At 54.6% G+C, this 11077-nt stretch overlaps 1 long non-coding RNA gene across 1 annotated transcript; it reads right to left on the bottom strand.

Moving 5' to 3' along the window:
* Positions 1 to 236: 236 nt before the first annotated feature.
* LOC117802219 lies at positions 237 to 2460 on the bottom strand. Its single transcript, XR_004625282.1, has 3 exons — positions 2395 to 2460; positions 2200 to 2309; positions 237 to 1489 (listed from the first exon to the last, which is right to left on the bottom strand). It is a non-coding gene; the product is annotated as an uncharacterized LOC117802219 (long non-coding RNA).
* Between the last annotated feature and the right edge of the window lie 8617 nt (positions 2461 to 11077).

The raw sequence follows: 11077 nt of genomic DNA, 5'->3' as shown, positions 1-11077 counted from the left end.
GGTAGCGCAGTCATTAAGTGTCTGCCTTCGGCTCAGGGCGTGATCCTGGCATTCCGGGATCAAGTCCCACATCGGGCTCCTCTGCTGGGAGCCTGCTTCTTCCTCTCCCTCTCCCCTGCTGTGTTCCCTCTCTCGCTGGCTGTCTCTCTGTCACATAAATAAATAAAATCTTAAAAAAAAAAAAAAGAAGAAGAAGAAGGAGATCCTGCCATTTGCAAACAACGAGGATGGACCTGGAGGGCATTATGCTAAGTGAAATGAGTCAGACAAAGAAAGATAATTCCACATGATCTCACTTACATGTGGAATCTGAAAACATCGAAATCCTAGAAACAGAGGGCAGATGGATGGTTACCAGGGGCTGGAGCTGGGGGAAGCGGGGAGAGCTGGGGAAAGGGTACAAACTTTCAGTTATAAGGTGAAAAAGATGTGGGGATGGAGTGAGCAGCATGGCGACTCTGGGTGACAATACCCTACCGTGTACTTGAAGGTCCTAGGAGACTTGCTCTTTACTGTTCTCGCCATAACAGCCGCAATAACAGCATGCTAATTATGGGAGGTGAAGGATGTGTCAGCTAACCTTATTCTGGGAAACATTTCACAATGTATACATGTATCAAATCATCACTTTCTACATCTTAAACTTACACAATGTTACATGTCAATCAGATCTCAGGAAAGCTCAGGGAAAAACCCAAGCCGGGCTTCACCCGATTTTACTAGGCAAGCCCTGCTTCACAAAATCCAAAAGGTCTTGCTTGGAATTTCTGTCTGACAGCCAAGGAGCTTCAGTCCTTGCTCAGGGCTGGCAATGTCAGGCCACGGCTCCCGAAGGCACCGAGCACAGCACCGAGAGACCTGGGACATGAGTTCTCGTCCCAGCTCTGCTGTCTTCCGCAGGGCAATTCACTTCCCTTCTCTGGGCCTCAGTTCCACCATTCACTAGACGGGACATTGAACTCCTTCGAGGATCTGTGAAATTGTTCTGTGCCCGTCAACACTTTCTTCACGTAAAGCTGAGCGCAGAACATACAGAGGATCGTAAACCCGGCAGTAGGGCCCACACGGACTTCCCACTTCCCGAAGCTTCTTTCTGGTTGATGAGGCCCCCTTCTTCAGTTCCGTCACCCTGGGATTCGGTGTGGGGAGGGGGAGAGGGGCAGATGGGGCCTGGCAGCACCCTCGGTTCCCATCCAGATTTCCCCTTCTCTACAGGACGTGGGCCATGGTGCCCCACCCGCAGATCCCCCCTGGCTATTTCGGCGTGTTTCCCGATCTGTGAAGTGGGCACATCAGGGCTGTTGGAAGGATTATAGAAGTCATGCAAAGGGCCCAGAGCACAGCCCCCCAGCAGTTACTCTCCAGCAGTTACTACCTGCTAGCTGTGGTTTTCCGTGTTGTTATTTTGTTCCCTTGTGGTTTGTATGCTCCTTTGATTGGGTGGGGGCAGGGAAGAGTCATCGAATTCTTAGAGCCCTGGAAACCTCATCTTAGAGATAAAGAAAGAAAGTGAGGCCCAGAGACAGAAGAGGCCTTGTTGCCCAAGTTCACGTGGTGAGTCAGAACCGAGCCGGGCCCAGACCAAGGCCTGCAGAGTCCAGGGGAGCCCTCCCGGCAGGCGGGGCAGCCAGCGCGGTTTCCTCCTGCTGCTGGGCCTGGAGCTGGCCTGCGTGGGCACGTCCTCCCACACGCCCTCCACCCACCGGCCTGTGGTGCAACCACTTACCCGTGGGGACGCCTCGGGTTTCTGAGGCCTGCTCCCCCCCCCCACCCGGGAGCACATCCTCTCTTCCCAAGGCCTGTAATTGCACTAACTGGCCCCTGGGGAAGGGGGAGCCTGGTCCTCGTCCACATGAGTCAGGTTTCCAGAGCAGAAACCTCAGGGAGAGCCACATCGCACAGGCTCGGCCTCGTCTCCGCTCCCCACAAACCACTTCCTGCCCGTTCCTGGCACCACCAGCCCGAGGCTCCTGGCGGCTCCACAGCCCCGGTCTCTGCTGCTCCACCAGCCCCGGTCCACCCCCAGCCCGCTGCAAACCCACCTCCCGCCCAGAGGCGGGGGCAGGAATCTACCTGTCCAGGGGAAGGGGCCACCGGCTGGGGTACCACGGCCTTGGAAACCAACGCCTCCCCTCCCCCAGCAAAACCCCGCCCTGGCTGTTCACAAATCCTCGGCCACTGTAACTTGACTGTCCTCACCTCCTCCGTGTCTGCCTACCGCAGAGGGAGGAACCGAGGTGCCAGGCTGGTGGCCCCTCACCCGTTCTCCCAGGGCTGGGCCCCGGCTGCGCCCGTCTCTCCTCGGTACCCTGCAGGCAGGACAGAAAGAGCACTGGCTTTGGAGTCAGGTGTGAGTGAGAAGCCCAGCGTTGTCATCACCCTACTGTGACTTACTCCGGTGACTCCACCTTTCTTAGCCGATGTGTGTCGGCCTGTAAAATGGGGAGCATAAGATTAGCCCTTCCAGCTGGGGCAGGAAGAGGAACTGAGCCAGTACACACAAAGCCTTCACAGGGCCCAGCACACAATAAATGCCTTCTTCCTCCACAGCACGATACTGTGGCTCTGGTGAGGTGATGACACAGCACACGGTTGGGTCCTCCCTCCAGTGGGAGTCAAGAGACTGGATCCGACCCCAGCGCTGCCTCTGACTTGCTGCGTGGCCTTGGCCAGGTGGACAGCCACTCTGGTCCTCGGGTTCCTCATGCAGAAGTGTGGGGACCAGGTGGTTTCCCAGGGCTGCCCCAGCTCTGACACTCCAGGACAGCAGCTTGGGGCTGATAGGACAGTGACACTGGAGAGGGTGGAGATGAATGGGATGTGGTTATCAGCATCATCATGGTGAAATCTGTGACCCTGATGTGGGCGGGGCCGGGGATACCTGCCCACTCAGAGAGGGCCCAGGAGGCAGCCCCCAGAGGGCACAAGCGCTGGGTTGGGTGATGGGCCTGTGCTCAGGACAGCAGGCACCCAGCACCTTCCTCCACCTGGCTGGCCTCACCGGCCGCTCCTTGGAGTCAGGCCCTGTGGGTAGTCACCGAGGGTCTTGAGAAAAACCAAGGCCCATCTTTGCCTTTCATAAGGTTTTGCCAGGGAAGGACGGACTTCACAGCGTATGATCAAGAACAATGCTAATAATAACAACACATCATGACATTTATTCACGGCTCGCCCCAGGCCATGCCTGTGTTGAGCCCTTAATGAGCATTATTTCATTTAATGCCCTAACAACCCCAATGAGGTCATCGCTACCATTCTTTTGAGTCTCCAGTTGAAACCGAACAGAGAGCAACTACAGCCCCTGGATCTAGGGCAAGCAGCAGAGTGGGGGTCAGCAGGCAGGCACAGGGTAGGGCCCCCAAGAGAACAGAGGTGGAAACAAATCACCAAGGGAACCTAGAGGAGAGGACCATTTTCTGCTGGGGGTCTTGGAAAGGTGTCCAAGAAAGAGGTGAGGGCGTTTGAGGCAGCTGCCAATAAAACTAGCTGCCATTTATTGGGCACTTGCGAATGTCACGTACACGTCCCCCCCATGTGGTGGGCACCATCATTACTCCTCTTTCTCGGAGGCGCAGAGAGCTCAAGGCCTTACCCAAGAAGGGGGAGCAGAGGCTAAGCAGAGAGAGCGGATCAGAACACACCAAGCGCAGGAAAGAGCAGTGGCTGCATGGCTGGAGCCTTCGGCCCAGAGAACAGAGCCTAGACAGGCAGGCAGGGCCCCCCGTCCTGCTCCCCCGACCCAACCACATGCATCCTGCAGAGAAGGGACCGGGTCCTAACTTCACACCAGAACTTGGTGTTCGAGCTTCAGAGCCTCCCTCTCCCTGAGTGACGCTGTTAGTCATCCTGTGTGGGACTGACACGCAGCCTCTGAGTGAGCTAACAGATAATGGGGCCCCTAATCCTCTCACACCCAAAAAGCTGGGGAGAGGCTGGGATGTCAGGCCTGGAACTCATGCCCTCTAGGGGAGACAGGAAACCTCAGTCTGCCCTCCTCTCTGAACCAGGAGAGCAAACGCAGTGTGATTCATTTTTTTTTCAAGACACAGGGTAAACAAGGCGGGAGAAGAGATTAGGTCTTTGTTGCCCGTGACTAAAGAAAGGCAGGGTTGAAAATGCTGAAACCCAGGTTGGTGAACAGAAAATTAGTGGCAGATTAATTTCATCATCTCACCGGGGAGTGGAATCCTGTACATTAAGGATAGGATTAAGGGGAGATTAATTTTCCATCTCACCAGGCTGGAGGGAGTAGCCTGGAGGGGATTCACAGGGGTTCTGTGCCTTTGGAGTGCAGGGGGGTCGGTTTCAGTGGAAGAGAAGCAAGGTTTGTCCTGGGGGGAGTGTGGTAGGGCAGGACTGGCAGGGGGGTCCCAGCCCCCCTGAGAGCTGGGAGGGAGGCACTGACTTCTACCAAGCTGGAGTCACTACAGCCGTGACCCCTTTAGGTAGCTTCTCAGTCCTGCAAAGTCCTGTTTGGCTCCATTCCATCTCATTCACAAGCCCTTTGTGTACCCATTCTGTCCTTCCTTCCTTCTAATGGATAATAACATATGTGTTATAAATATATAATATGTCCAAGATAGTCTTTATACCATGTTGCTAAGTGCCAACACTTTCCTTAGGGTCAATCAGTCAATCCTTGCAACAAACCCATGAAGAATTACCATTATTATCCCCACTTTACAGATAGAAAACCGAGGCACAGAGAAGATAGCTAGTAGAGCTGGTAAGCAGCAGAACCAGGCTGTGCTTCCAGGCCGTCTGGACACCAAGCCTGTGCTCCTCGCTCCTGCCTCTCCAAATGCAGGGTTTCATAAACGGAGCATGCCTGTACTATGTGGCGTTGTCTGGGCTATTCCTGGGCTATACTGGCCCATCTTGGACTGAGCCCCACCCTGCCCGCATCCCTCACTCATGCATGCACCATGACGTTCTGCCCTCACTGGAAGCGTCTCAGGCAAGCTTTGCAAGTTGTTCCGGAGCCCGATGTGGTGGCCCTGGGCCGCAGCTTCTTCACGCAGGTGGAGAGCCAGCCGGATCCAGCAGAGAGAGCTGCCCACCCATGCAGTCCAGTGCTGGCCAGAGCTGGGTGGTGCTTCTGCCCTCACTTTGGGGAGGAGAGGGTGGAACAGGCCAAGGCCAGCCAAACCTCGAATGCAGGCTGCCCCAGCTGCTTCCCAGACCCGCGGTTAGGACACGGAACCAGAAAAGGCCAGGCTAAGAGAAGGGAAGGCTACAGCCTGCCAGTCCACTGCAGCCCAAACCACAGGGTGGCAAAGCCAGGAAAGGCTCCGTGAGACTCCCAGCTGGGGGCAGGGATGTGCAAGCGGGTTCTGGCTGGACCAGTATCTAGTCCTCTCTCGGGGATGGCAAACAGCCTGCAACTTACAGGTCGACACCAATCAGCTGGTAGTGGCTCCCCGGAGAATTCAATGATGATGGGGAAGTCACATCCTGGCGGAGCAGGGAAGAGTTCTGTGATTGATTAGCAATGTCTGCTGCAGGTGCAGCAGCGACAGAGGTGACCGCGTGATTACAGCTTGTAGCCATCCTTGTTAGCTCCATCGTATTTGCATTAAGCTCCCCCTCCCCGTAAGGCCACAGCTTCATCTCCCGTTCCCCTCCCCGTCCCGCTCACCTCGAGCCACTGCCCCACCCACGGTTAAGGTTCTCTGACCACATTTCTGAAGACAGTGTATTAACGTATGCTTCAGGCAGCCTTCATAACATAGTGTTCCCACTGCCTCCAAAGCCCCTCCTTCCCCACCTGTCTGATGAACTCATTTTCCCCCTCCGAAACTCATCTACCAGTCACTGCCCCTGATCCCTACCTTGACGAGGTTCTCACTTTCTCTTCCGCACATTATAATCAACAGAAGTAACGTTGCTGAGTCATTCCCAGGCCCAACATGGGGCCAAATTCATGGCATACATCACCCTCATACCTATTTAGACACTCCGTGTTATGTTCCAAAATGATCCCATTTTACAGGTAAGGACCTGACACCAAGCAATGGTAGGAACACAGCTGGGCTGTGATGGGACTGAGCTCTGATGCCACATCATCATCGTCATGCTGTGATCTGGCGATCACCTTCTCTCACTGTGACACACCAAGACGTTTCTTACAACCTATGCCTGCCTTTCTGGACAGTTACTTCCTCTAGGGGTGGCATTGGCCATTTCTCGCCTATCCTCAGCGGGGAGTCCGGGGCTCAGCACGCAGGAGGCACTCAATAAATGTGGCTGAACTGGATTTGATGCAGGGTGGAGAGATTACTTGTCCTGTCGCCTCGTCTCACATCTGTCCCAGGCCTCCCCTCCCAGGACTTCCCTCAGCCCTGCTGATCTGATCGGGGCTGTCCAAGTTTAATGGTGCCCCATGGGGGCAGAGCCTTTGTGGCCTCTCAGGCTCTGCCGGGGCAGGAGTCTTTTCTAGGTGAGTGGTTCATCTCCCCAAAGGGGTTTTAAACTCACAGTGAAAGAAGACAAAGTATACATTTTCTATTTATTTGGATTATATTATAGTTTTTATTTTATTTTATTTTTTATTTTATCTTATCTTATTTATTTTATTTCACACCTTGCTTTTGCTTCTAATTTATTGAGGCTTCCATTGTATCAGGCATGGACTGGGTCCAAGGGAACAGGTCCCCCTCCTAACACAGTGTTATCACAGTGGGCTCTGTGGACAATCCACTGCTTTAAAACGCAGATTCCTGGACTCCTTCAACCCTCCAGACTCCAGCCCTATAGGACAGGGAAGGGGCTCCGGATTGCCCAGCTTTAATGGGACACTTCTGATGCAAATCCATCCGCAGTAACCATGCTGTGGAAGTCCCCAGGTTGGCGTCCCAGCCATCAGCTATGCTGGAGGTCTGGCTGCATGCGGAAGGGGGCGCATGGGGTGTTCTGACCCTCCTGTTGCCCACAAGGGCCCCAAGGATCCTAATTCCAGCTGTTCCTCCTTCAGACTTAATTTAAATTCTCTTCCCCGGGAGGTGTTCTCTGCTTCCTCAGGCTGGGTTCAGTGCACCCTCATTCATCCTACACATGCCCCACGGTGATGGCCTGGTTATTTGTCTCATACCCAGCCCAGACTGTGAGCTCCTTGAGGGGAGAACCTCAGGCTAACTGGTATACCAAGTCTAGCCTATGATACATTTTTGCTGAATTAAATAAAGCATGTTAACCTGCTGGGTCCAGCCTGGCTTAAAAGCACAGGGGCTGCCTATCTATGGGTTCTAGGGGCAGACAGGTCAGGGTGGGGGTCAGAGAAGAGGAGGAGAGGCTGGTACCAGCCCCCCAGCAGGTGTGGACAGGGAAGCCTGGCAGAGCCCCTCCCATGGGACCACTGGATGTGAGCACAGACATGCTATGAGCCTCAAATGCTGCCTCAGAGAATCCTGAGCTGACAAGGACTAAAGGGACCTCTGGAAGTCCGCACCGCGAGCCCCTGTCATGCTCTTCTCCCGATGAGCTCCAAGTGGTAGCTGCTTTTGTCCACCCGGAAGTGGCTGAATCATCGCTTGGCTCTCCCGTGCTCATGACTAAGAGATGCTGCTAACTGGTGGCTTCATGAGCGAGCGCATCCGGCACAGGCAGCCATGCGCAGGTCTCCCAGCAGCAGCAGCAGTAACGCAGGCTCGGGTCTCACTACCGGCGGTGTGACTTGGAAGCTCAGTGCTTGTCTGGCCTTCATTTCTCTCCCTGCAAGAAGGAAGCAACTACAGCCGTGCCTCACAAGGCTGTATGCAGACAAATCAATGATAAAGCCCCCCAGAGGGCCTGGGATTCTCCTTCCCGGCCCCGCCGTGACCGTGTCCCACCCCTTCCCCTGGGAGCTTCCCTGCACTGGCCGTCTGCCTGCCTCAATGTCCCCTTCCCGCAGCGTCTTCCTTGATCAAGCCAACCTGCCACTGCCAGGCCCCTGGGGAGAGCAGAGGTCTTCTGTCCACACTGCTTAGATGACTCATAATTTTTTCAGGGCTGAAACAGGCCTTTTCTAAGTTGCAGGAAGTACAAGACATGACTCCCCAACTCCCTCCCTAGAGAGGTCCTGAGCTCCACAGGCATGCACTGGGCTCAGGGACACCTCTGCAACCTGGTCACATTCCCAGGGATGCCCCCACACACACCCCACGGGCCTCAGGAGAGGGGTGTCTTCTGTTCAGCATTTCTAGGAGAAGCTCAGAACCTTCAGGCCAGGGAGACCCCCAGGAGAATTGCCACCACTGGGGGAACAGGCACCTTCCGTTGCTGACTCACACACCTTTGATGAGTCACGTGGGCTCCTCCCACACGTGGGCACGGCAAAGGCCCCATGGTGGCCAAGGGAGACGGTCCCTCCACCACCGGTGACAGAGCTGCAATGGGCAGAGCAGACGATACGGTAAAGTGAGATGCAGAGAATTCAGAGTGCAGCTCTGGAAAGGATTTGTAGAGAGGACCTAATACGCTGTGAATGCCTCCCACGGGCCAGGCACTGGGCGAAGGCTGTTTACAGACATCGTTGTCTCATTGACCCCCCTGAGCATCCTACGAGGTAAATGCTGCCTTTAGCCCCATGGCACAACTGAGAACACTGAGGCATAGAGAACGTAAGTTACTTGAACATGGCATGTGTTAAGTTCGAGAGCAGCCAAGATCCAAACGCCCCACGTTTGACCCCAAAACCTTCTCCCAAAGCACAGAAGAAGCACTGGGGACTTTGGGCTGGAATGTGGTTCGCCAGCTGCTTCCTCCACAAGCTCCATCCCACCTGCCCCTGACTAGGTAGGTCCCACCCAGATCCAAGCGAGGAGAGTCTGAGCCCCCAAGCGAGCAGGCGAGGAGCCCGCGTTTCCCAAACTTGACCTCATCACCCAGAGGCTGTCAGCACTGCTGCCCCCTTAGGAAGCCACGTACGTGGTACTGACCTCAGCTCAGGCCTTCGTGGCTTACGAACTCACGTCTGAGACCCACGTCTGCCAGCCTCCAGCTTGGTGACTTCAAGCAAGTCACTTCACCTCTCTGAATATTGATTTCCCCACCTGTGAAATTAGAGGAACAAATCCTTAGCTTACAGGGTTATGGTGCAAATAAAATGAGATCCAGACTATATGCAGTGTCTGGCACGCAGTCCGTGTTCAATCAATGCTGATTAATCACGAGTTCCCCATAAGGTAACACGCCCCCAACAGAACGAATCATCCCCCCCGTCAGCTGCTTCTGTTTTCCTCCAGTGCCTTATCTCTTGCCAGGAAGAGAGATAACTAACTATCTCTGGGCAAGAGAGAGGAACTAACTAGGTAGGACCTGACTGCCTCTGCACATTCGTTTAAATTTTTATGAAATGAGGAAATTCTCTCTCCCACTTCGAGGTTCCTGGGCTTAATGAACCCAGTCTTGAGGAAAACACTCATTGCTCCTCTCCAGCGGGCGGGGGGGGGGGGGGGGGGGGGGGGGGTGGGAAAAGCAGGTGGTTCCGGGTGCCACCATTTCCAGGCCAGCAGGAGAAGAGGGGGTCCCGTCTCCTCCCCCATGCCAGGGTAAGAGGTGAAAATATCTTGAATTTTCTTGCACAGGGGCGCACAACAGAACGTACTTCTAGGCTGTACGAACATCCAGGATTTGGAAACCCAAACATACAGAGCAATTCTATGAGGAGACAGGGAGGTACCAGCCCACCAATAGAAGGAAGAGGAGCCAAGAGCATGCGTATAAATGCCTGGAGATCCCCCACACGTCAGAGGCAATGGCAGCCTGCTTTAAATCTCCTTGTGACCAGTTATCAGGCCAAATGTCCTGACAATGTGCATCGGAGTCCAGAATCTCACACACTCAGCCTATGCGGAGGGAGCTTTTGAGGTCAAAACAAACAGCTTTTTACAGGAACTTGCAAGACACAATACCTAGTCTGGGGGCAGCAGATGACTGAACGCACACGATGTCTTGAGCACAGAGCAGGACCAGGTGCTACTTGGCAGACCCCCTTTGCCAAGATCCCGTTCCCTCCCCTGGACAGGCCAGTCGGAGTCCTCATCATGACTAAGTGAGTCTAGGGTCGGGGGTGGCGGCAGGAGCAGGACCATCACCTGCAGATACTCCAAATACCCAGGATCTCACACAGCCCAGCCTCACCGAACCCCTTCCCCAACGGGGTGCTTGGGCCTGGCTCTGGAGACAGACTGGTTTGAGATCCCAGCTCTGCCACTGGCTGTGTGACCTCGAGCAAGTCACTTAACCTCTCTGACCCTCAGTTTCCTTTTCAGGCAAATGAGAGCAATAAAACGACCTCACTAGTTGTTGGATGGAGTGAAGAATAACGAGTGTGCCTGAGATATTGTTTGAGATCCCTGTATGGAATCTATTCTTTATGTGAACCCCTCTGATCAAGGAGAAGGGCTTGGGCTGCCCTCCACTTCCTCCCTCAAGATCCACAGTTGCTGTCAGTGTACCTTCCCGGGGCTCCCTCCCCATCACAGCGGCCCTGACCCACCAGCCATTTCCCCTGGGTACCACCTGCATCCTCTGTCATTCCTCACCTTCGGAAAGCACGTGCCATGTCACAGCACGAGCCTAGCATGCAGGAGGAAAGACTCAGGTCTCTGTGCAGAGACCAAGGGGGGCTCTAGGAGAAGTTACAGCTAACCTGGAAGACACTCAGGGCACATGGCCCCCAGTCCCCACTCTGCCATCCACCCGCTGAGTGACCTTGGACAAACCCCTCTCCACTCGGGGCCTGGGGCCTGGCTCTCTTTTGTTATGAAACAAGGGGGTTGGACCAGAGCTGTGGATTTCAAACTGCACTGTTCAGGGACCCCTCCTCACCCATCTATGGGCCCAAGGGGGCAAGACTGAGATGGTGCAGCACTCTCTGGCCTGTTTTATACCTTGGGGCTCCATGGGTATTTTCTTCCTTTTTTTTTTTTTTTGAAGATTTTATTTATTTATTTGACAGAGAGAAAGAGAGAGAGAACACAAGCAGGGGCAGTGGGAGAGGGGGAAGCAGGCTCCCTGCTGAGCCGGGAGCCCAACGTGGGGCTTGATCCAAGGACCCTTAGATCATGACCTGAGCCAAAGGCAGATGTTTAAC

Source organism: Ailuropoda melanoleuca, chromosome 5 (genome assembly GCF_002007445.2).
Source record: "Ailuropoda melanoleuca isolate Jingjing chromosome 5, ASM200744v2, whole genome shotgun sequence".
NCBI lineage: Eukaryota > Metazoa > Chordata > Mammalia > Carnivora > Ursidae > Ailuropoda > Ailuropoda melanoleuca.
Note: the sequence above shows the minus strand (reverse complement) of the source record. Positions and strands in the feature narration are given on the sequence as shown.